The following is a 24125-nucleotide window of genomic DNA, read 5'->3' on the forward strand; positions in this document are numbered from 1 at the left end:
TCGGTATTTCATCCCAAAGCACTCACAGCATCGGTATTTCATCCCAAAGCACTCACAGCATCGGGGGTAAAGGAAGGAGAGGCCCCGTTCGCCTGCAGGCAATCCCATGACACAGTTGCAATCACACACACAACGCAAGCAATCGTTTTACCCCCCCCCCCCCCCCGGGCACGTAGGAGCGCTCAGGAACACGGCACCGAAATGCAAAGCGACCCCGCGGCCCGAGCACGCCTCAGGCGGCACCTTGCACTACCCAGGCGAGCAGCGACCCAGGACATGCCCCCCGCAGCCGGGCTGCCGCTCCCTGCGGACCCCCGGCCCTAGCCCGCCCGGGGGCTGCCGAGGCGCGCGGGCAGCAGGGCAGGGACCTTCCGGGACAGGGGGCCTGTGGCGAGCGGCACCAGCCCGAGCGCCCCGCGGCCCCTGCACCTGCCGCCCACCCCCCTTAGGGCACGCGCTCCGCGCTCCCGAGCCACTCTGCAGAGCCTCGCAGCCGGGGGAGGGAGGGGAGAAGAGGCGCGCGCACGGCTCCGTGCCGCCTACCAATCAGCGGCCGGGTTCCTTCCTCTGACTCCTCCCCTCGGGTCGCACGGCGGCCTCTCTATCTTCGGCACGCGCGCCAGGGCCCTCCCCTCCTGCGGCCCCATTGGCCGGCGGCCCCGCGTGGCGCGCGGAGTCCGAGGCGGGCGCGAGAGGCGCATGAACGCGCAGCCGGCGCGTTGGCGGGCTCGCGCCTGCGGGGCTGTGGAGCAGCGCGCGTGCGCGCGGGGCCGGTCGGCCTGAGCCGAGCAGCGCCGTAGCCGCTGCCGCCCGCGCTCAGTGTCGGCTGAGGGGAGCGCGAGGCGGCCGCCGCCCGCGGGTCAGTGGCGGAGCGCGGGGCGCCGTGGGAACCGCGGCCAGGTGAGGGGCGGCCCTGGCGGGGCACCTCTGCGCCGGGAGGGGCGGCGGCCCCCGAGCCCCCGCCGGGAGGGACCGCCCCGCCCCGCCGGGACCTGTCCAGGTCCTGACGCTCCGTCCCCGGGCTGTGCCAGCGCCGCCCGCCCGCCAGCCTGCCTCCGTCCGCGCGGGGAACGTCGGGGGGGTCCGGGCGCGGGGGCTCTGCGGGCCTGCGTCTGGAGCCGGCGCTGCGGTGCGGTGCGGTGCGGTGCCCGGGGCTGGGCGGCGAGCGTGGCGCGGGGAGCCGCGCGGCTGCAGGTGCGGGGCCGGCCCCGCTGCAGGGCGGCGTTTTGTGTCTCTGGACAGCCGCGGGGGGGGGCCCGCAGCCGGCCCTTGCGGCCCCGCCGGGGCGGGGGACTCGGCGGTGGCGTTTGCCAGCGGGGTGCCGCGGCTGGTGCTGGCCCCTTACCCCATTGCTCCCATCCGCAGGACGCGCTGGGCGGCGAGCGGGACTGGCTGCATGCAAAGGGGCTGAGGACGCCGCCTGCATCCCTGGAATATTTGGGGCGGGAGAGGCTGCGAATTGCTCAATAAATAGAGCAAGTTTGCTGAAGTCTGCTGCTTGCTGGGATACGGCTTCGGAGTGATGGTGTCTGGTGTGTGTGTGTCTCCTTCTGTAGGTAGTTCAAACAAGATTGATGGCTTTAGGCCTCGAGATAACGGCTTGTTTTCAGATTGTTGTTGGCGCTATCCCTCTAGCTAGCAAGCTTTACTGTGACTGTAGGCAGATGCATTGACGACTGTTAATAGTGTCCGTTTCTATCTACCTAAAGTTCCTCGCATCTGTTTTTGTGCTGTGCTAGTTAAACTCGACTTTGTATTTAGTTCTGGCAATTTATATCACAGGTAATTGCCTTTAAAATCAATTCTGTAAGTATACTCACTTCTCTCCACTAAACATATTGATCGCTAAAGCTACAGTTTGGCTTTGGTTTCTTGATACTTAACTAAAATGCAGTTTAGGAGCCTAACATGCAAACATACCAATGGCTCTCTTTTGGGATTAGAAAATAGTATTATTCAGTCACATTTATAACACTGATTCAAATACAAAGGATCAACATGGGTTTAAAGCATTCCATGTTCACTAAAATTACTTTTTAAAATTTATTCTTTAAAAAAGTTGATGGAATACTATGAAAACTGACCAGGATTATTTAATCTTTAAATGTAGTTCATTGATGTGTGAGTACAATATTTTCATGCTTAATCTTCCACGGTGCAATGGTCCTAAGGAGCGGGTAAGGTGAGGAGCTTCCACTTTAAAATGTATTTTTTTCAGCAGTGCGCTCTTGCATTCCCTAACTGTAGATTTATTTAGAGTTGTTTATGCATAGGCACTAGTTGCTCAGGGCTTGTCTACACTGCGAAGTTGTCGACAAAACTTTTGTCTTTCACGGGTACTTAAAAAAGCGCCCCCTTCCCCTGGTGAAAGACAATAGTTTTGCCGGCAGGAGTACTGAAAAAGAGCGTTTACACACGCTGACTTTTAGCAACAAGGTTGTGTTGACACAGCCTTGTCGCTAAAAGCTGCATGGTGTAGACAAGACCTCAAAGTGATATTACTCTAACAAACTCAAGTTCAAGCAACTAATAGAATTGAGGGATCCTGTCTCTAAAGAGCAACAATTAGAGAGGGATGGGGGGCTGACTGAAGAAGATGCAGGCACAGACATACATCTCAACCAGCAGACAATGGTGATGTAAAGAGAAGCACGATGAGTAGTTGGTGATGGGGGCATGTGGTTTAACTGATTACAAGAAGATTTATGCTATGCAATTTGAAATGCGATTAAGGTATTTGAGCACTAGGCTAAATGAAATAAATTCCTTAAATTACTTGTAATTTCAGAATTTCATTGGGGTATAGAATGTTTCTTTTGGAGTGGCCCAAAAGGGGTGAGAGCATCACAACGTTTTAGTTATTAACAAGTATATGTTCTCCTAGTGGCTGAGATAGTTGTACCTAAATGCTTAATTACACTTGTGCATACCTAATGGTTAAGGAACCCTTAAATTTCTACTTTTTCAGTCCTATAATCTTAAAATTCTAAAATAGTTTAGTACTACAAATTCAAGGTTTACTATGTGGTTTGAATGTCAGCTGATGTAAGAAACCATTTCTAAAATCTTTGGAGAAAATTAAATAACTCAACAAAGTACCATGGTGAAGGAGGAAAAGAAAGTCTTTTTATTATAAGTCCACCATAGCCTGCTTTTTTATTACTGTTAACTATGTTTTTTAGAACTAACTTCACCAGTCGGCATTGAGAATTCATTGTCACACTGTGTGCTCTGAATTTGTGATGTCTCAGGATAACTGAAGTGTGCCACCAGCAGGCTGCTGCATGTTGACTTCCAGTTGCATAGATTTACTTTGTATATTACAAATGATAGTCCACAAACCTCAAGGACACTCCTTACTTAAAAAGGGAATAAAATCTAGTCTAACTAGCATCAGCTTATTAATTTTTTCATTTGATTTCTGAAATATTGTGGTTAAAGAAATGAATTATGCTGGTATGTTAACACGTTAGTGATACTTTTTTAAATGCTCAGTTATGAAAGAAGTTTACAGTGAGGTGTATTTGTAGTCCTACCTAATATACATGGTATTATTCTAGAATTATTAATTGCTTTTTATTATTAATGTAATTGCTCTTCTTTACACCCTTACAGAAAAGTTTTGTGTTCTGAACTACCATGTTTTCAAAGTAAATATAGTGGTCTTGAAAAGGTTAGCTTGTAAGCTTCTTGGGACAGGGAGAGTGAAATGTATGGAGGTGGCTGTAACACTTAACAAATACCAGCTATTACTAGACAATAAAGTGTTCTGTTTCTTTGCAGAATAAGTATGGCAGATGCAAAACAAACTTCCCCATTCTGTCCAACTTGCGTTGTAATTCTGTTCTAGAGATTTCTAGGAACACTTTTGGTGCAGAGGGCAAATTAGTCATCTTGGACATTCATTGATTGCCGTCTTAGGCCTTCTCTACGGTACAGGGGAAATTCAATCTAAGCTACGCAATTTGAGTTACGTGAATAGCGTAACTCAAATCAAAGTAGCTTAGATCTACTTACCGAAGGTCCACACTACGCGATGTCGACGGGAAATGCTCTCCCGTCAACTCCCCCTATTCTTCTTGATCCGGTGGAGTACATGAATGGATGGGAGAGCGATCTGTAGTCAATTTAGCGGGTCTTCACTAGACCCGCTAAATCGATCACTGCTCGTCGATCTCCTGGTAAGTGTAGACAAGCCCTTAGACATCAGCAAGAGGCCTGACACAAAATGTTTAATAAATACCAATCTGGACGGATAAAAAAAAAAATCCCGTTTTTAATTTAAAAATTATTTGCTTCCGTTTTTAAATTAAAGTAGATTTTTATTTGGATGTTGCTAGTTCTTTACTTTCTTCCCATTTTGTAGTCTTAAATTGCTAAACTGGGCTTGTACTTTAGTTCCCTAGAATTTCCTATTTTACATGGAGGTATTTTCTACAAGAAGTATCACATTTAAAATGTTCGTTATGGTGGCCTCATTAACATAGTTATTATGAAAACAATTGCAAAATAGAAAAGAAAATAGCCCATGCTGTATTTTCAGTCAGCGTCACCTGCTGATATATCAGGCTTCTACAAATCAAGAAAGTTGAATTGCTTAATCCAAGCTATGCTTCTTCATCTGAGTTTGAAGTCAGTGGGCCTTGTGCTACTAGTCCTAGTTCTTCAGGAAAGTCCACCTTTAGGTGCTTAAATATTCTTTTTTTTTAAAATGTTGGCCTGTTTATAAGAAGTACCGGTAGTTCACAATAACTGTTGATGTATTGAAAAACTAAAATTTTCATTGTTAGCACTAATGTACTTTTATTTTGATGTGACAAAGATTCTACGCCACTAAGAAGTTTTTAATAAAAATACAGTTTTAGCCTATTATGCACTGAATGTTATGAAGATACAGGTATTTAACTTTAAGCACATTGATAGCCCCACTGAATCAATGGGGCTAATCATGTGAGTAAAATTACATATCTACTTAAATCAGGCTTGCACAACATGCGGCCCGTGTGGGCTCACTGCGCAGCCCGCGGGGGATGAGTAGGTGGGCTCACTGTGCGGCCCACGGGGGGTGAGTAGGCAAGTGGTGGGTGAGGGAGGGGGGCTGAGTAGGCGAGCAGGTGGGAAGTGGCGGGGAGTGAGTAGGCAAGCCGGGGGGGGGGGTGGGGGGGCTGAGGAGGCGAGCGGGTGGGCAGTGGCGGGGGGGCAGGTGAGCTAGCAGTGGGGGAGGGGGGGCTGAGGAGGTGAGCGGGTGGGCAGTGGCGGGGGGCAGGTGAGCCAGCAGTGGGAGTGGGGGGCTGAGGAGACGAGCGGGTGGGCAGTGGCGGGGAGAGAGTAGGCAAGCCGGGGGTGTGGAGGGACTGAGGAGGCGAGCGGGTGGGCAGTGGCGGGGGGGCAGGTGAGCCAGCAGCGGGGGATGGGGGGCTGAGGAGGTGAGTGGGCGGGCAGTGGCGTGGGCTAAATAGGCGAGCTGGGGAGGGGGGCTGAGGAGGCGAGCGGCGAATCGGTGGCTGACCTGTTCTACTGATCTGGTCTGGCTCCCATCCCCTCTCCAACGGTTGCAGCTGTCTGGAGGTGCTGCCTTCTATGCCTTCCTCATTCACACCTCATTCATTCAACAGGGCAATTGATTACAAAGTGGGGGGAAGATCTTATTCTACTTCTAGCAAAAAGACATTTTTCTTTTACATTAATTATACTACCTTAGGGCCTGCTATAACATATTACTGAGGTTCAATACTGCTGTTTTGGTGGGGCGGTGCTGGGGAGGGTTTGTTTCCGCGGGGCAGGCGGCGCTAGGGGTGTGTGTGTGTGTGTTTCGGCAGCGCTGCGGGGGTTGTTTCCGTGGGGCGGGTGGTTGTTGTGTTTCGGGGGGGCTGGGTGGCGCTGGTGGGGGGTGGTTCGGCGGCGCTTGGGGGGTTTCGGCGGGGCCGGGGGGGGTTTCAGCCCTCAGCTGTTTTCTTTGGAGTAATATGGCCCTCGCTGCTTTACGAGTTGTGCAGGCCTGACTTAAATGTTTGCAGGATCAGGGCTTCAGTTGTAAGTATTTTGTTTTTTTTCTTGTAGCAGCTCAATAAATTCAAATAAGATACACTCTCAGTAGTATGTTTTTATATGCTTAGTTAATTATAAATTAGTTTAAAAAAGCTTCAGCCTCAATTAAATCAATGATTTAAAAAAAAGTGATTTTTATATTGCTTCACCCTGATCATTAGATAACGCTTAATACTGGTCTCGTCTGGATTTGAACCGCTGACCTAGAGGTGCAAAGTTCTATGATGAGTTGCTGATCCTTGAACCATTCATTTCATAGGAGGTCTATTTTAATAACTTTTTGGAGTTAGTTGCTGTGCGACTAGCTGAGATCTATTCCCGGTCAGTTTTTCAGACTTATGCTATCGGGAGATCTGTTGCTAGAAAGGTTCTGAATTGCTGTATCCATTTCTAATAATAATTTTTACCCAGTCTTCAAAATTTCATTAATATCTTGGACTCCTGTTTGGTATTGTTTCCTTTTGGAGAGGAGAAGTGTATGTGTTCATAGAGTAATTATTGTCAAATAAAGAGCATCATGGCTGCTCTTTGAGGTGGAATGGCATCTTGCTTTGTTTCCTGATTGGTTAAAACAAGCTACATCGATTTTCCTAGCGTGGCTTTGCCATCTGTTTCGCTGACCTGTGTACACTTAGGTTTCATTATTTCTGCAGTATTTGGTTGGGTCTAGTTGGATTTTAAATTGGCTTCACACTTCTTTTTTTGTGTGTGTGTGTGTGTGTGGCATGCCAAGCTGTTACATTTTAATTTGGGTAAAATCTGTTTGTAAAAGGGTTTTTATATTTTAAAATTCTTTGAACTGTAGCTAAAGTAAGTTAACATAAGCACTATACCCATTTGGCTTTTCAGTTCTCTCTCAACTTAATTATTGTTGCAGGTAAAAACTAATTTGTTTGACGCTGCTTTTTCTCCAGACTAGTTTTAGATGATAGGAAATGTTTTAAAGGTTTGAAGTCAAAACTGCCATTGCGATGGTATCAGATACTGAATCAAAACAATCTTGTTTGTAGCTTTCCTCACAATGTTGCTGTAAGTGGTGGTTAAATGTATGTAATTAGAAACAAATCACTTTTCATTGGGGGCAAGTAGTAGTTAGCTCAGGGTCTCATATTAACAATTCATCATTTTTGCACATATTTGAACTTCTTCTATTTCCATCCCTGAGCATTTCTTGATTTTTTTAAAAATTACATGACAAGAACAAAACTAAAATATATCAGGGTTTTTCAACCTTTTTTCCCCACGTGTAGCCCCCAAAAGAGCTGCTGTTTGCTTCCAGGTTCCTAGTCCCACAGTACTTTGTAGCTGCATGCATCCTACACTCTTTTGTAGATTGGTTTCAGCGTGGTAGCCGTGTTAGTCTGTATCAGCAAAAACAACTAGGAGTCCTTGTGGCACCTTAGAGACTAACAAATTTATTTGGGCATAAGCTTTTGTGGGCTAGAACCCACTTCATCAGATGCATTGAGTGGAAAATACAGTAGCAGGTGTATATATACATAATACATGAAAAGGTGGGAGTTGCCTTACCAAGTGGGGGGTCAGTCTGAGACAATTCAATTAACAGTAGAATACCAAGGGAGGAAAAATCACTTTTGTACTGGTAATGAAGGTGGCCCATTTCAAACACTCGACAAGAAGGTGTGAGTAACAGTAGGGGGAAATTAGTATGGTAAAATTAGTTTTTGTAATGACCCATCGACTCCCAGTCTTTATTCAGGCCTAATTTGATGGTGTCCAGTTTGCATATTAATTTCAGTTCTGGAGATTCACGTTGGAGTCTGTTTTTGAAGTTTTTTGTTGAAGAATTGCCACTTTTAAGTCTGTTGAGTGATTAGGGGGGTTGAAGTGTTCTCCTACTGGTTTTTGAATGTTATAATTCAGATTTGTGTCCATTTATTCTTTTGCGTAGAGACTGTCCGGTTTCGCCAATGTACATGGCAGAGGGGCATTGCTGGCACATGATGGCTTATATCACATTGGTAGATGTGCAGGTGAACTAGCCCCTGATGGTGTGGCTGATGTGGTTAGGTCCTATGATGATGTCCCTTAATAGATATGCAGACAGAGTTGGCACCGGGGTTTGTTGCAGGGTTTGGTTCCTGGGTTAGTGTTTTTGTTGCGTGGTGTGTAGTTGCTGCTGAGTATCTGCGTCAGGTTGGGAGGCTGTCTGTAAGTGAGGACTGGCCTGTCTCCCAAGGTCTGTGAGACTAAGGGATCGTCCTTCAGGCTAGGTTGTAGATCCTTGATGATGTGATGGAAAGGTTTTAGTTGGGAGCTGTAGGTGAAGGCTAGTGGCGTTCTGTTACTTTCTTTGTTGGGCCTGTCTTGTAGTAGGTGACTTCTGGGTACCCTTCTGGCTCTGTCAATCTGTTTCTTAACTTCACCAGGTGGGTATCGTAGTTTTAAGAATGCTTGATAGAGATCCTGTAGGTGTTTGTTTCTGTTTGAGGGGTTGGAGCAGATGCGGTTGTATCTTAGAGCTTGGCTGTAGACAATGGATTGTGTGATATGGTCTGGATGAAAACTGGAGGCATGTAGGTAAGTATAGCGGTCAGTAGGTTTCCTGTATAGGGTGGTGTTTATGTGATCATCGCTTATTAGCACTGAAGTGTCTAGGAAGTGGATCTCTTGTGTGGACTGGTCCAGGCTGAGTTTGATAGGGGAGTGGAAATTGTTGAAATCATGGTGGAATTCCTCAAGGGCTTCTTTTCCATGGGTCCATATGATGAAGATGTCATCAATGTGTAGCGCAAGTACAGTGGGGGCATTAGGGGACGAGAACTGAGGAAGCGTTGTTCTAAGTCAGCCGTAAAAATGTTGGCATACTGTGGGGCCATGTGAGTACCCATAGCAGTCCTGCTGACTTGAAGGTATAAATTGTCTCCCAAAACTGAAATAGTTGTGGGTGAGGACAAAGTCACAAAGTTCAGCCATCAGGTTTGCCGTGACATTATCGGGGATACTATGCAACCTCATCAACCTCAGCCTGGACCAGTCCACACAAGAGGTCCACTTCCTAGACACTTCAGTGCTAATAAGTGATGGTCACATAAAAACCACCCTATACCAGAAACCTACTGACCGCTATACTTACCTACATGCCTCCAGCTTTCATCCAGACCACATTTTTCATTCAGCTGAGTGCTATAAGCGAAGGAACCTTGTCATCTTAAACTTGTCAAAACCATGCAATAGATATGTGTCATTTTGAGCAGTGTCAGTCATAAAGTTGGATGAAGTCTTTAAAAGCAAAACTGTTGTTTGAGCTGTGCTTTCCATTAGCTCTTCAGCTAGGAGCAAAATAGCAAAGATAAGAGACATTCCACACACATGATTCTAAGCTAGTCTTTTTATTTTTCTGCTAGCAACTTTGAAGGCTCAACTAGCACCAGAGCCAATGTGATGCACCTAGCATGCACCACGTTGGAATTTCCCCATTAGTTTTGAGGCTACTGAAGAAGCATAGAGATGAGACTTGGGGGGCTCCGGGCAGGGGGTAGATGACATAGTGGTAAAAATGCCTGAGCAGTGTCTACTGCTACCCCTGATGAAGGGCTTGTCAACACTACCGTGTGGGGTTGATCTAAGATACGCAACTTCAGCTATGTAAATAGCGTAGCTGAAGTCAACGTACTTAGTTCTACTGCGGTACGTCGACAGCTGAAGCTCTCCCGTCGACTCCGCTTGCGCTCCTTGTTCTGGTGGAGTACCGGAGTTGACGGGAGAGTGCTCAGTGGTCGATTATCGCGTCTATACGAGACGCGATAAATCGATCCCCGCTGGATTGATCGCTGCCTGCCGATCCGGCGGATAGTTCAGACAAGCCCTTAGTTTTACCAGTAGTGAATTAAAGAATCCCATTTTTCTTGGTGTAAACAGGACCTAATGGTTTGAGTTAAGTATGTGGTACAATTTTGCTTACTTGAAAACACAGTAACACATTTGTCATGCTGTTTGACTCCCTATAACCTTGCTGCTTCTTCCATCAGTAGACTATTCTACAGTAGAACCTCAGAGTTACGAACTGATTGGTCAACCACACACTTTATTTGGAACCAGAAGTACGCAATCAGGCAGCAGCAGAGACCCCCGACCTCCCCCCAAAAAAGCGCAAATACAGTACTGTGTTAAACATAAACTACTAAGAAAAAGGAAAGTTTAAGAAACAAAATTTGATGAAGGAAACTGTTTCTGTGCTGGTTTCCTTTCGATTAAGATGGTTAAAAGCTGTAGTTTTCTTCTGCATAGTAAAAGTTTCAAAGCTGTATTAAGTCCTTGTTCAGTTGTAAACTTTTGAAAGAACAGCCATAACGTTTTGTTTAGACTATGTAACTCTGAAATGTTTATAACTAACAACCAGGGCACTTCTCAAGGGGTGGCATTCTGGCCCTTTGGGGGTGGCTCTTTTCAAGGGGCAGCACTCTGTTTTTTTTTTGTTTTTTGTTTTGCTTCGACAGCGGCACTCTGGCTTTTTTTTTGCTTGGCGCAACAAAAAACCTGGAGCTGGCCCTGCTAACAACCTCCATTCCTGAGGTGTTCATAACTCTGAGGTTCTACTGTAGATGTTAAAATGTGTCATGTGACAGGCTGTAGTGTCAATATGGGAGCTGGCTACATTTCTGGGGATGGAAGCAGGCTAACATTTGGGAAGCAGAATATGTTCAGAATAATTAATGACGAAATACCTTTTTAAAGCTAATTGTTTATCTAGCGCTCACTTGTAGTGCTAGCTACCTCTAAAAATATGCAGACCTCCTGTGTAATGAATCTTTTACGTAAACAGTCATGTCTTGAATGACAATTGATACTTTTGGACTGTTACTTACGCACTGTTGCAAACTTTTGTTATTTTTATGACAAGCAATATGATGTAGCCTCTGCTGTAGACAGTCTTGCCATGATGAGAAGCTTTGGCCATCACAATTTTGGGAAACAAAACCAGATTGTGAGAGACTTCTCCAACAATTCCCTGCAAGCCCAGAGATCATGAGTTCTAGTCCTAGTTCTTCCATGGACTGAAGTTAATATTTTTGTATACCTTTATGAGAATATGGTTCAAACTGCTGTCTTGAGGGTGTAACTGTAATTAGAGATAAGATAGCTGAGAGCTTGCACAAGGTCACTACAGACACAGTTGGGAATAGAACCTCAGTTCCTAATATAACGGAGCAAATTTTTATCTACTTTACCACACTGTCTTTGAGACTAGGTGAATCTTTAACACATGCTAACATAGTTTACATGTTATCTAAGACAAGAGATCAGATTCTTCAGGTCAAGTGGTAGAGGTTCATGCTTTTACATCTATAGGGACTGAGTTCTTTTCCCAGAGATTACCAAAATTAGGGGAATTGTTACATTTAGTTATGCTATCCATAACTACAAGACCACAGTCTGCTTCTGGAGCAGGCTGAGAACTTGATTCGGTAAGCTTATCTTTCATAAACAAGCCTCATTCTCAAAGATGTAACATTAACAATTATGGGGAGTGGATGTCTTACAGCTTTGTTTAAGAACTGTAGAGGCTTTTGCCTGTCTCTCACCAGTTTTGAATCCTGCCGAGTTCAATCAGGATGAATTGTCCTTATCTAATGGAATTTTGGTAGCTCGTGTATGAAATAGTTTGTGTTTCCTATGCCCAGCTCCCACATAACTAAGTACACTTTGCACTAGATTCTAAGCTCTTCAGGGCAGGAACTCACTCTTACTATGTGGGCTGGTCCACACTAACCCCCCAGTTCGAACTAAGATACGCAACTTCAGCTATGTGAATAACGTAGCTGAAGTCGAAGTATCTTAGTTCGAACTACAAGGTACTTACCATGGGTCCACACGCGGCAGGCAGGCTCCCCCGTCAACTCCGCTTACTCCTCTCGCGGAGCAGGAGTACCGGTGTCGATGGCGAGCACTTCCGGGATCGATTTATCGCGTCTAGACAAGACGCGATAAATCGATCCCAGAAGATCGATTGCTTACCACCAAACCCAGAGGTAAGTATAGACGTACCCTGTGTTTGTACAGTGTCTAGCACTATGAGGTCTGTAAGCTGACCAGAGTACTCTACATAAGAATGGCTATACTGGGTCAGACCAATGGTCCATCTAGCCTAGTATCTTGTCTTTGTCCACTGTCAGAAGACAGGATACTGGGCTAGATGGACTTTTGGTCTGACCCAGTATGGCCGTTCTTATGTCTTCCGACAGTGGCCAGTGCCAGGTGCTTCAGAAGGAATGAACAGAACAGGTAGTCATCAAGTGATCCATCCTCTGTTGCCCATTCCCAGCTTCTGGCAAACAGAGACTAGGGACATCATTCCTGCCCATCCTGGCTAATAGCCATTGATGGGCCTATCCTCCATGAATTTATGTAGTTCTTTTTTGAACCCTGTTATAATCTTGGCCTTTACAACATCTAGTGAATGCTCCTGCAAAGGAGTCAAAGTTAAACATGGTTAATGTACAAAGTTAAACATCATTTAATGTTTTTTCCTCCCAAAAAAGTCCATAAGATTTTTTTTTTTTAAATCTCATGATATTTTTGGGATCTGACATGATTTTGGAAATTTTGGAATTGTAATACTGAGTGTGTACCAATAAGGCTATATATTATAAGCACATCTATATATGATGTCCTAAGGCATTTTGTGCCAAAAGTAATAAGCTAAAGAAAAAATTCTAGGCCAAAACCTTTATATTGGGCACACAAAAGATGGCTTGATATTCACAGGTGTTATTTCCACAACCTCTACTGAAGCCAGTGGGTGAGTAGGGCCGAAATACGGATTTTGGTGCTTAAGGTTAGATATCAAATGTTACATTTGGTTTTAGTTTATATTTGGTTGTAGAGGCCCTTTTCAATGTAGCTAGCATTCAAATGAAATTTATAGCATACTGTAAAGTTTGAAAAGGACCTTTTAAAAACTGATCACACGAGGAAGGATACATTACTTTTTAAAACCACAGTTTCTTTTGTACCTACATTGAATATGGCTATTTCTTGGCTGTTTCCTACCTTTTAACAACAAAGAATGCATTTTTCCCTTCTGTTAGAATATATCGTTTATATTCTTTTGCATTTTAAGGATTTTATATAAATGGTGGACTTGAAATCAGAAACTAATTAAATTCATTTTAGGAGGTGGTAAAAATATTAATCAATATTTAGTTTCATGATTTTAGTTTTTCTAATTAGTAAAAGAGGTTTGTGTGCAGGATTGAGTAGTTTGCAGGAGCCAGCTCTGAGTCTCAGACCCAATAACTGACAAGAACAAGGGGTTCTGGAGTCCAGTTTTTAGAGAAGGGTCTAATATCTACACTGCCACACGTAACTGCTATTTAGTTTAATTTTCTGGGGCAATTTTGTTACAGTGGTATCAGCAACTATGACCTTGTCGAGAACAAGCCATACAGGGGTAGAAATACCTGAATCAACCATAACATATGGGGTGCCAGATATGTTTACAGTAGGATCTCAAGCATTTGAGAAGGGTGAAGAGTTCCAACAAGCTGTTTTGAAGACAACCCCTGGAGACTCCTGTAGGATGCTGGCCTGGAGTGCAAAGGCATCATTTTCCACCTCTTCGCTGAGTCAGTGGCTGCTTGTGGGAGGTTAGTGGGCTGGTCCTATCCCAGAGTGGGCAGGGATGTGACATGACAGTTCTATTCCAGGGAGTGTGTGGGGTGTCTCACTGAAGGCTGGCCATCTCAACGGCGGCAGGCCTGGGGCAGGGTTTGAGGTCCAGCTCGCTCTGTGCTCAACTCCAGCCCAGGTTGATACTGTAGCTGCTTCCTGTCTTGCCAGCAGTGAAAGGTGTTGGTGCCAGAGGTTGCTCAAGGAATCTGCTGCCCCCCTTTTCATTGGCCTAGGGCGACGGTATTTCGCCTGGCTGCTGGAAGGGAGGCTGGACCAAATTAGAATGAGTGGCATTGTGATCTGGTTGCAGTTGCACTCAAATTTGGTCCTCCCGCTCCTTTTTTGAGAGAAGGGGTGGCTGGGCCAAATATGCCACTCTAGGATGTTGTGTTGCAGAGCATTGATCTGGAAGAGTACCTAGTAGAATCAGAGGTGTGATGTCAGAGAAAGCCAGGAACTGATTTGATGGATCTTTTGTTTTTTAATATCTTTCCAGCCTCTTGTGGACCTTTTCTTCCTTAGAAGAAACAGGGAAAGAGCGAGAGCTAAGGCTTGGAGCAGAGATACTATGGATCAGAGCTGTTTGCAAACAGATGGATGAGGATTGAAGTTCCACTTTAGAGAACTTTATGATCCGGTCTACAAAAATTCCTTCAGTGATCCTGCTTCTGCCACTTGAGTCATGATTTTTCTATGCTGAGGGGCTTTGGCAAAAAAGTTGAATGTATTTTGGGGATTGACAACCATGTAATGACTCTTTTTCCTGTTGAACCAGATATAATTTTAAGGAGATTATGTTTATGCCTTTCTTCCTTTCTGGAGTGGTCCATTCTAAGGTCATTCTTTTCAAGGGATTTTTCAATACAACAGTCAGCTTTGTCCTTTCATCTCTCTAAAGAGATGTGGGTTGGAATGAGCTGAGAGTTTGGATCTGATATTTTTAGGAACATTGATAAAATCCTGGTATGTCCTCAGTGCACTCATTCAGGAAGGGATAGCAGGAATAATCAGAATCTGAATTCTTTAAGAGTGAGTGGAAAATGGGTGATGAATTTGGGGACCAGTTGCAATGCCTGACTCAGAATTTCACACAGGTTTGTGCTTTTTGTTTTGGAAGTCTTGAAATTGTGAGAACAATTTTCTGTCGTTTATAACTAGGTCAAATCTGGATAGACTTTCACAGGGAAAGTAAATGGCATCTCTCTGACTTCAGGACAATCCTCCTTCCAAATTTCAGCTACTTACTCCAAACCACAGATACACTAGAGTTGTTAAGTTTTCTATCTGATTTTTATTTTTCACTATATTGATTTAGTTTTGCCAACCTCATTTTTGCAAAGGGCTGACCTGATTTAAGCTTGAGCACAAAGGAGGAGGGAAATATCTAATCTGAGGCAGATACCAAGCATGGAAAACTTCTGCTCATGCCGTTTGACAGTTATATGTTTTAGTCATAGGTATTTTTAGTAAAAGTCATGGACAGGTCACAGGCAATAAACAAAAATTCATGGCCCGTGACCTGTCCATGACTAGTACTATATACCCCTGACTAAATCGTGGGGGAGGGGGTGTGGGGAGGCAGGACTGGCAGACTCCTTACCTGGTTCCGTGTCTCCCCGGAAGCGGCATCATCCCCCTCTCTCTGCTCCTAGGTGGAGATGTGGCCAGGCAGCTCTGTGCAGCCTCCGCCCCAAGCGCCGGCTCCACAGCTCCCATTGGCTGGGAACCACAGCCAATGGGAGCTGCGGGGGCAGTGCCTGCAGGTGGAGGCAGTGCGCAGAGCCTCTGCTTGGAGCCAAGGCATGTTGCTGCTTCTGGGGAGCTCCCCTGAGGTAAGCACTGCCCAGAGCCCTCACCCCTTCCCATGCCCCAGCCCTGAGCCCCCTCCCACACCCAAACTCCTGCTGCTGTTGGAGGAGAGAGGCATGGTGGCCTGAGACTGCCCCAGCAGCAGCTAGCCTAGGGGCTGCTCAGGTGGCCCACAGGCCAGCCGCTGCAGAAGTCACAGAAAGTCACAGAATCTGTGATGTCTGTGACAAACTCACAGCCTTAGTTATAAGCAACTGAAAATGGGGTTTAAAATGGAAAGTTTTATATGCAACCTTAATTACAGGCATTGTTGTGTCTTTGCTTACAAATTTAGGCTCTTATTTAAGTGAGTTTTTGCTGAGGTGCTGAGAGCCTGCAGCTCCCATTCCCATTGAGTTCAGTTGGATCTGCAGATACTTAGCATCTCAAAATGAGGCCACTTTCAGGTACTGTAGAACCTCAGAGTTAGACACCTTGGGAATGGAGGTTGTCCATAACGCTGAAATGGTCTGTAAGTCTGAACAAGACGTTATGGACTTCAGTCACTGGGGAATTGGGACTGTAGCCGCAGGGTTGGTGTGGGTGTCAGGGTTCAGGGGGTTGGGGCTTCTGACCCTAGGGGCCGCCAGGGCTCCTGGCAGGGGGCTAAGGGAGCACCAGGGCTTGGGGATTTAGACCTGGGGGGAGTGCTGGGGCTTGGGGCTTCAGGAGCGCAGCCACAGGGCTGGTTTCAGCTGGGGGGGAGCGGCGCTGGGATCAGAGCTTTAGCTATGGGGGGAGCGCTGAAAGAGGTGCACCTCTCTTAGCTAAAGCTGAAACCCTGAGCCCCAGTGCTCCCCCCGGTCTAAAGCCCTGAACCCCAGAGATCCTGAGCATCAGAAGTCTCGAGCCGCGCCCCCCCCCCTCACCCCTCCCGGCCTCAGCCCAGAGCCCTGACACCTCTCTCCCCCCTGCAGTGGCTGAAGCCCTGAGGCAGTACAGTATTTGCTTTTTTTTTTTCGGTCTGCGCTGCTGCCTGATTTAGGATGTCTGGTAGCTGTGGTAAGTCTGTAACTCTGGTGTTCGTATCTTTGAGGTTCTACTGTATTAAATATTCAGAGTCTTAACTTCACAGTTGAAAATTTTGGTCAATTTCTAGTAAACTTTATTTATTGGTTCTCTCTACAGGCATAATGCTGTAGTGTTTGGGTTGCAAATTGAAGGGAAATGATTACTGAAGACAAAACTTTTCATGATTTTTTTTTAAATCAGTGACATTTCAGTTTGTTTTGTAAAAGCTTTTTGTTTAGCCCAAAATGTAGTTTTTGTAAAGAGTCTGTTTTCTTTGCATTTTGCTCTAATGAAACTTTTCTTCTATCTAAAGTATTGAGTTTGTAGGTTTAATATGAAAGACAATCTTTCTGCTACACCACTGATTGAATCTTGTATAATCTTTAACTCAAAAGGCTGTTCAGCCAGCTCTGCTCATTTAGAAGCTGTTCACACAAAGATTAACTGGAGCACATAGAGTGAATATTTTCATTAGGATTTTCTGGAACCACATTTAAAAATAATATTGGGTCCACATTTAAGCTAAGTAAAAACAAGCTTTTACAAAACTGCATTGTTTTCATGATTAAAAAATGCTTGGGAAAATGTCTTTTGCAAAACTGTAAGGGAAGTTATTTGTTTAAATTAAAAAAATGGCATGACTAGTGTGTGAGAGTCAACAAGTGAACTAAGTCTACAAAAGTGAAATTGATTAGTTTGTTTCCATTGTGCAAGCTAATAGAAATGCAAAAGTAAATACCATGAGTAGGGAAAAGTCATAAAACTAAGATTTAAAGTTGCACAGGTTAAAAATTATTAGTAAAATAGGTAAGTAAATACAAAGCGTTTAAACCTGCCATTGTCCTTCTAATCCATGTGCAGTATGAGACTTAGGGCTTGTCTATACTTACGCGCTGGTTCGGCGGCAGGCAATCGAACTTCTGGGTTCGATTTATCGCGTCTTGTCTGGACGCGATAAATCGAACTCAGAAGTGCTCCCCGTCGACTCCGGTAATCCTGCTCGCCGCGAGGAGTACGCGGAGTCGACGGGGGAGCCTGCCTGCCGGGTCTGGACCGCGGTAAGTTCGAACTAAGGTACGTCGACTTCAGCTACGTTATTCACGTAGCTGAAGTTGCGTACCTTAGTTCGATTTGGGGGTTTAGTGTAGACCAAGCCTTAGTAATAAGTGCGTTCTTGAATACTTTGATTGAGCTCCAAAGAGAGAGCAGCACAGAGTTTCCCTGCTACCCGGTGAAATCACTAAGAGCTGGACTAAGTGGAGGACCCTCAGAACACAGCATGGCAGAAGTGGTAGTGAGCAGCAAGCAGCAGCAGTGATAACAGAGGCAGGGATGAGTGGGAAAGAATGTATGTGTATAATAGAATATAGCTGTTAAAAACAATTTCAGTAACTGTTTTTATAAAGTATTCTGTGTATTGGAGAATGAGATTGAAAAAGTGCAAGTATTTAGGGACCATTTTGTACAGTAATGGAGATTACTTTGCACCATTCGTTTCTTTTAAAAAAACCCTAAGATTAGTGCTGATGTCCTCTAATCCCTTTTAAGAGCTACCATATTTCGTCTTACTTTCCAGTGCATTGCAAACATAACAGTAGCAACAGTGGAAAGCATTGCTTGATGCAGCTCCCTATCCCCTTTTCAGGGGTGGGAGCTAGACCCATGTGACTGCACCTCTGAAATCAAGGTCTTCGCTGACCTAGTAAGGAGGAGAAAAGAGATGACTAAGGGGGGATATGATAGAAGTCATGACTAGTGTGGAGAAAGTAAATAAGGAAGTGTTTACTCCTCAGAACACATGAGCTAGGGGTCACTAAATGAAATTAATTGGCAGCATGTTTAAAACAAACAAAAGGAAGTATTTCTTCAAACAACACACAGTCAACCTGTGGGACTCTTATGTTAATACCTTTAGCCCATTTATTTAATCTAAGTTAATATAACAGTCCCTCTGAAGGTGACCTATTTCTATGCTCTTTTCCAAAGTGGTGCCCTCTCCTAACTCTCTCAGCTGATGACTAGGATCTGAGGACAGAAAAAACCAAGGAGGTCTTTTTAGAAGTAGAGATCTGGGAGCTGGCAATAGAGCGAGAGCTCTCCAGAGCACTCTTAGATGAAAAGTGCTCTGTTCTTCTTTGAGTGATTGCTCATGTCGATTCCAATTAAGTGTGTGCGCGTGCCACGTGCACGGCAGCCGGAAGAATTTTCCCCTAGCAGTACCTGTTGGATCAGTTCAGGCGCCCCCTGGAGTCGCGCCTCCATGGTGCCGAATATAGGGCACTGCCAACCTGCCATCACTTCAGTTAGTTCCTACTGCTTGTGATAGTTAGCTGGAACGCTTGTTCTCTCTTGCTTTAGTAAGCCTCTCTCCTTAGCAGTCATCAGACTTCTCCTGTAATTAGTAGTTAGTAATAGTGGTTAGTGTATAGCAGGGGTTGGCAACCTATGGCACGCGTGCCAATTTTTAATGGCATGCTGCTGCCTGCCAGGGTCCCGCTCAGCCCGCTGCCGAACCCTGGCAGGCAGCAGCATGCCATTAAACATCCTGCCCGACCCAGCCCGCTCTTCTCCGCCCCCCGCTCTCTCTGGCGGAGGCAGGGAACAGAAGCAAGCTTGCTCCTGTCGGCTGCTGCTGTACAGCAGGCTCCACCGGCAGCCAAGCTTCCCCCTCCCCCGCCTCTTCGCCCAGCGTGCTGTGTGAAGCCCCGCCTCCTCTCCCTCCCTGCCGCCGATGGCCCTTCAGAGGGAGGGGAGAAGAGTAGTCCCAGCGCCCTTGCTGCTCAGACCGGGAAGGAGGTGGGGAAGGGGGGTAGGAGCGGAGCGTATCCCTCCAGCCCCCTGCCGTGAGCCGCTCAGGGCAGGGGGCTGGGAGCACCCCCCTGATCCCAGCCCACCCCCCCAGCCCTCTTCCCTGGCCTCTGCACCCCCTTGCACCCCAGCCCCCTGCATCCCCCCCCAACCCCATCCCAGATTCCTGCACCCTCCACACATACCCAGCCCCCCCCCACAGCCCTGCCCTGACTCCTGCACTCCCCACACATACCCAGCCCCACCACACTGCTGATGGGGGGTTCTGGCTGCCAGCCCCTTGCCAGCCCGCTGCCATCCTGGGGTTCTGGCTGCCGGCCCCTTGCCAGTCGGGGTTCCGGTCGCAGGTCCCGCTCAGCCCACTGCCAGCCTAGGTGAACGGAACCCCAGGTTGGCAGCAGGCTGAGCAGGCCGGCAGCTTAAGACCAGCATTTTAATTTAATTTTAAATGAAGCTTCTTAAACATTTTGAAAGCCTTGTTTACTTTACATACAACAGTAGTTTAGTTATATTATATATAGACTTATAGAGAGAGACCTTCTAAAAACATTAAAATGTATTACTGGCAAGTGAAACCTTAAATTAAAGTGAATAAATGAAGACTCGGCACACCACTTCTGAAAGGTTGCTGATCCCTGGTGTGTAGTTATATTTTTATAGGATATTGTTTAGGGGTACTCCTTGGTCCCCAGGGTTTAAACCGTGCGCAATGTGTGAAACCTATGCCCAGGAGTGACTCCCCACACTTCTTGCTTAAAGTGCCTGGGGGAAGTGCATCAAAAAGGCTGTTGTAAAATCTGCAGGGGATTTTGCCCCAGGACCCAAAAGGAGAGGGATCAATGATTGAACATACTCCTCATGGAAGCTGCCCTCCATCCCCACTTGGACCCGGGGTCAGCCGAGTGATGCCGAGCACTTCAGTAACGTAGTGCTCCGGTGTTGATGAGAGAAGTTTCAGCACTGAGGAAGGACTCAGATAGTCAGTCTCGGCACTGAGAGAGTTCCCTGCACAGGGGTTCCGTGCAGGGCAATGCGCGGCACTGTTCCCAGTCTCCCGTGCCCCACAAAAAGAAGCATGATGGGGGCGCTCACCCACGCCCAGACCGGCATATAAAGACTCCGGCACATTGAGACCTGTTTTGGGCCATGTAATCATGGCACCCCCTTGTCGGGCTCTGACTCCTGCTCCACCAAGGGACTGTCGAGTCCAGGCCTCCAAGACTCCCCTCTCTGGGAAGGTCGCGAGCAGGTGTTGGAGTTGCCATCCACGCCGGAGACGTTTGAGGTGGTCAGAGAGCTCATTGCCTTTACAGCACTGCCTTCTCCAGCTAGGTGAGACAGGGCACTGAACTCTGCAGCAGTGGCACCCACGAGACCTTCGGTGCTGTCCCGAGGCAAGCCAGTGATGGTATGCGGTGGTTGCCATCCCCTCAGTGCCGGTCACTGGCACCTTCTAGCAGCAGACTGGCAGGGGAGCCATACTGGTCCCCAAGCTCCTGGCACCACTTCGTGGAACTGGTGGGCACTGTTCCCCCATGGTCCTCCTACAGCGAGTCCTCCCAATCAGAGTCTGAGGTGGAGTCCTTTCGGTCTAAGGGAAGCAGACATAGACCGGCGTGCAGATGCTCCAGGTCAGACAGGGAGAGGCAGCAATTCCACCCAATGCCATGGCCTGTGCAATGGCGGGCTCCAACCCAGTGGCCTTTTTGGTTTCCCTGCGCATTCTGCCAAAGCCAGGGGTCCCAGTCTAGGAGATCGGCATCGGTGGCCTTAGAATCCTGCACGCCTCCCCCGCTCACCTCGGAAAAGGCCCATTTGCCCCACGCTGCACCGTTCGCTGTACCGGAAGACCTGGCACCGTGAGATCTCCTCAGTGCCAAAGGCCAGGAACAAGAGCTGATCCCAGTTAGAGCCTCGTCCTCATCTTCACCAGACGAGGCAGTGGCTGGAACCTCCACAGCTCCTGCAGTGGAGGACAGTAGGGTCCTCCAACAGCTCCTTAGCAGGGTGGCCCAGAACCTGGGCATCCAGGTTGAGGAGGTCGCAGAGACATCAGCAGAGGTGAAAGTAAGCCTGTACGGTCAGGTACAGCGTACCGGCAAGAGCCAGTAAACCATGCCGGACTGCACCAGCTTCCACGGCGGGGATTTAAAGGGCTCAGAGCTCCCCGCCGCAGCTCATCACTCATCACTTTGGACCATGAGATCCTGAAAAATCATCATGGTGGGTTATTTGATACCGTTCCAGAGCATTCCTTTTCTCCTTCACCACTCCCGTACAGGGACTTCTCCAATGAGAGTCTGCTACAGCAGGAGATGGTCTCACTTCTGATTCTCAGACCAATAGAAGAAGCTCCACTTCAATGCAGGGGGAAGGATTTCTATTGCCGTTTTCTCATTTCCAGAAGAAAGGAGAATAGTGCCCAATTGTGGACTTGAAGAAGACTCAGTGCCTTCATTCACTGATTCTAGTTCAGGATGGTAACCATGGCTGCCTCCTAGAGCTACAGGACAGGCTTGTCTCTCTTAACCTTTAGGATGTATTTTTTTTAATATGATCACACATCTGCTCAAAGGAAATATCTAAGATTGCAGGTGAGGAACTCCCATTTTCAGCGGAGTCCTATTAGGTCATCTGACAACCCGAACAAGAGTCTTCAGAAAATGTCTGTCATTAGTGGCTACACAGCTAAGAAGAAAGGGAGTTCAAGTTTATCCGTACCTTGACAGTTTGCTCATTCAAGGAAGCTCATTTTGGCAGCTTCCGAATTCCATTCATCCAGCTCTTCACCATTAGGAGTGAGGATCAACAAAGAGAAGTCTTCCCTAATGTCAACCCACAGCATAGAATCAATGGGAGCCATCCTAGTCTTGACCCAAATGAGAGCATGCCTCCCTCAAAGCAGATTTGAAGTCATGGCATATCTCAAAAATCAATTTTAAAACCACCCTCAGACATCCATAAGAATGTGTCTGAATGCTCAGTTACATGGCCCTCTGCATGTACATAATTCAGCAAGCCAGATTTCACTTTTGTTGCATGCCAGAATGGTTGCAATGTTTGCCTTCCAAGCAGGCACCACTTAGACATGATGGTATAAATTCCTCGGGTGGTCGTCTTATTAACTTGTTGGAATGACCCTGATCACGTAGGCAAGGAAGTACAATTTGTACCACCTCTGCCCATGAAAACTTCAGTAACAGATGCTTCCAACCTTGGGTGGGCAGCACACTTAAGCAATCAAATTCAAGGATGTTGGTGTCTCAGAAGCATTTACATATAATTAAGGATCCAGTTTTGTCATGGATTCTGTGATTTTAACAGACCTCCTTGACTCTTTTGGCTGTGAGCCCGCCCTGCAGCGGGCAGTGGGGCTTCTGTGAAATTTTCTTTATTGCCTGTGACCTGTCCATGACTTTGTCACGGTTATTTTTAGTAAATCTTAACATTATACGTAATGTATTAGAGCTAAGATGATTCGATTACTCTGTATGGCATTTTCCCCATGATTTAGGATATGACAATTCACATTGAGAGACAATATCATCATGACTGTGATGGTTCTTGAGATATCCAAGACTGAGTCATCTTATCCCTTGCCTCCAGCATGAGAGAGTCTTGTGTGTGCTTAGCTGGGCATCACCTTCCTAACACCACCAGCCTGTTAGCCAGTATCCTGTCTACTGACAGTGGCCAATGCCAGGTGCCCCAGAGGGAGTGAACCTAACAGATAATGATCAAGTGATCTCTCTCCTGCCATCTATCCCCACCCTCTGACAAACAGAGGCTAGGGACACCATTCCTTACCCATCCTGGCTAATAGCCATTAATGGACTTAACTTCCATGAATTTATCCAGTTCTCTTTTAAACTCTGTTATAGTCCTAGCCTTCACAACCTCCTCAGGCAAGGAGTTCCACAAGTTGACTGTGCACTGTGTGAAGAAGAACTTCCTTTTATTTGTTTTAAACCTCCTGCCTATTAATTTCATTTGGTGACCCCTAGTTCTTGTATTATGGGAATAAGTAAATAACTTTTCCTTATCTACTTTCTCCACATCACTCATAATTTTATATACTTCTATCATATCCCCCCTTAGTCTCCTCTTTTCCAAGCTGAAAAGTCCTAGCCTCTTTAATCTCTCCTCGTATGGGACCTGTTCCAGACCCCTAATCCTTTTAGTTGCCCTTCTCTAAACCTTTTCTAGTGCCAGTATATTTTTTTTTGAGCTGAGACCACATCTGTACGTAGCATTCAAGATGTGGGCGTACCATTGATTTATATAAGGGCAATAATATATTCTCCGTTTTATTCTCTATCCCCTTTTTAATGATTCCTAACATCCTGTTTGCTTTTTTGACCACCTCTGCACACTGCATGGACATCTTCAGAGAACTATCCATGATGACTCCAAGATCTTTTTCCTGATTTGTTGTAGCTAAATTAGCCCCCATCATATTGTATGTATAGTTAGGAGTGGAGAGTTTATTTTACCTCCTTAGCAAAAGAATGTGGAGGAGAAAATGAATTTTTCTAATGGCAAAAACACCAGAAGCACCTCTTTGCTTTATCTCGTACTGCCCCATAGGAATGAAAGGATGTCCTCGTAAATATCCATGGTCACCACATTATCTTTCTTTAAATAATTCTTGAAGCATGTACACAGGTGTCTACAGAACATTTAGTGGTTAGACAAGTGGTGAGTTGTGACCACTTCAGTATGCTGATCATAGAGTGGGTCCCCGGTATACATCTCCCCCTTATCTGTTGTTTCGG

The 24125-nt window shown here is 46.3% G+C and overlaps 1 protein-coding gene across 11 annotated transcripts in view; it reads left to right on the top strand.

The window, feature by feature from the left end:
- Positions 1-714: 714 nt before the first annotated feature.
- Positions 715-24125, top strand: part of ADARB1 (adenosine deaminase RNA specific B1) — a 232161-nt gene continuing 208750 nt past the window's right edge. For 6 of the 11 annotated variants that reach the window (XM_065562279.1, XM_065562283.1, XM_065562278.1 and 3 more), the window contains exon 1: positions 717-900. The gene's annotated coding sequence lies outside the window, so the exon portion shown is untranslated. Of the gene's footprint in view, positions 901-24125 lie in introns of all 11 variants that reach the window. The other 5 variants (XM_065562282.1, XM_065562281.1, XM_065562284.1 and 2 more) reach the window with 3 other exon arrangements.

The sequence above is a fragment of the Chrysemys picta genome, chromosome 11, assembly GCF_011386835.1.
Source record: "Chrysemys picta bellii isolate R12L10 chromosome 11, ASM1138683v2, whole genome shotgun sequence".
NCBI classification, from domain to species: domain Eukaryota; kingdom Metazoa; phylum Chordata; order Testudines; family Emydidae; genus Chrysemys; species Chrysemys picta.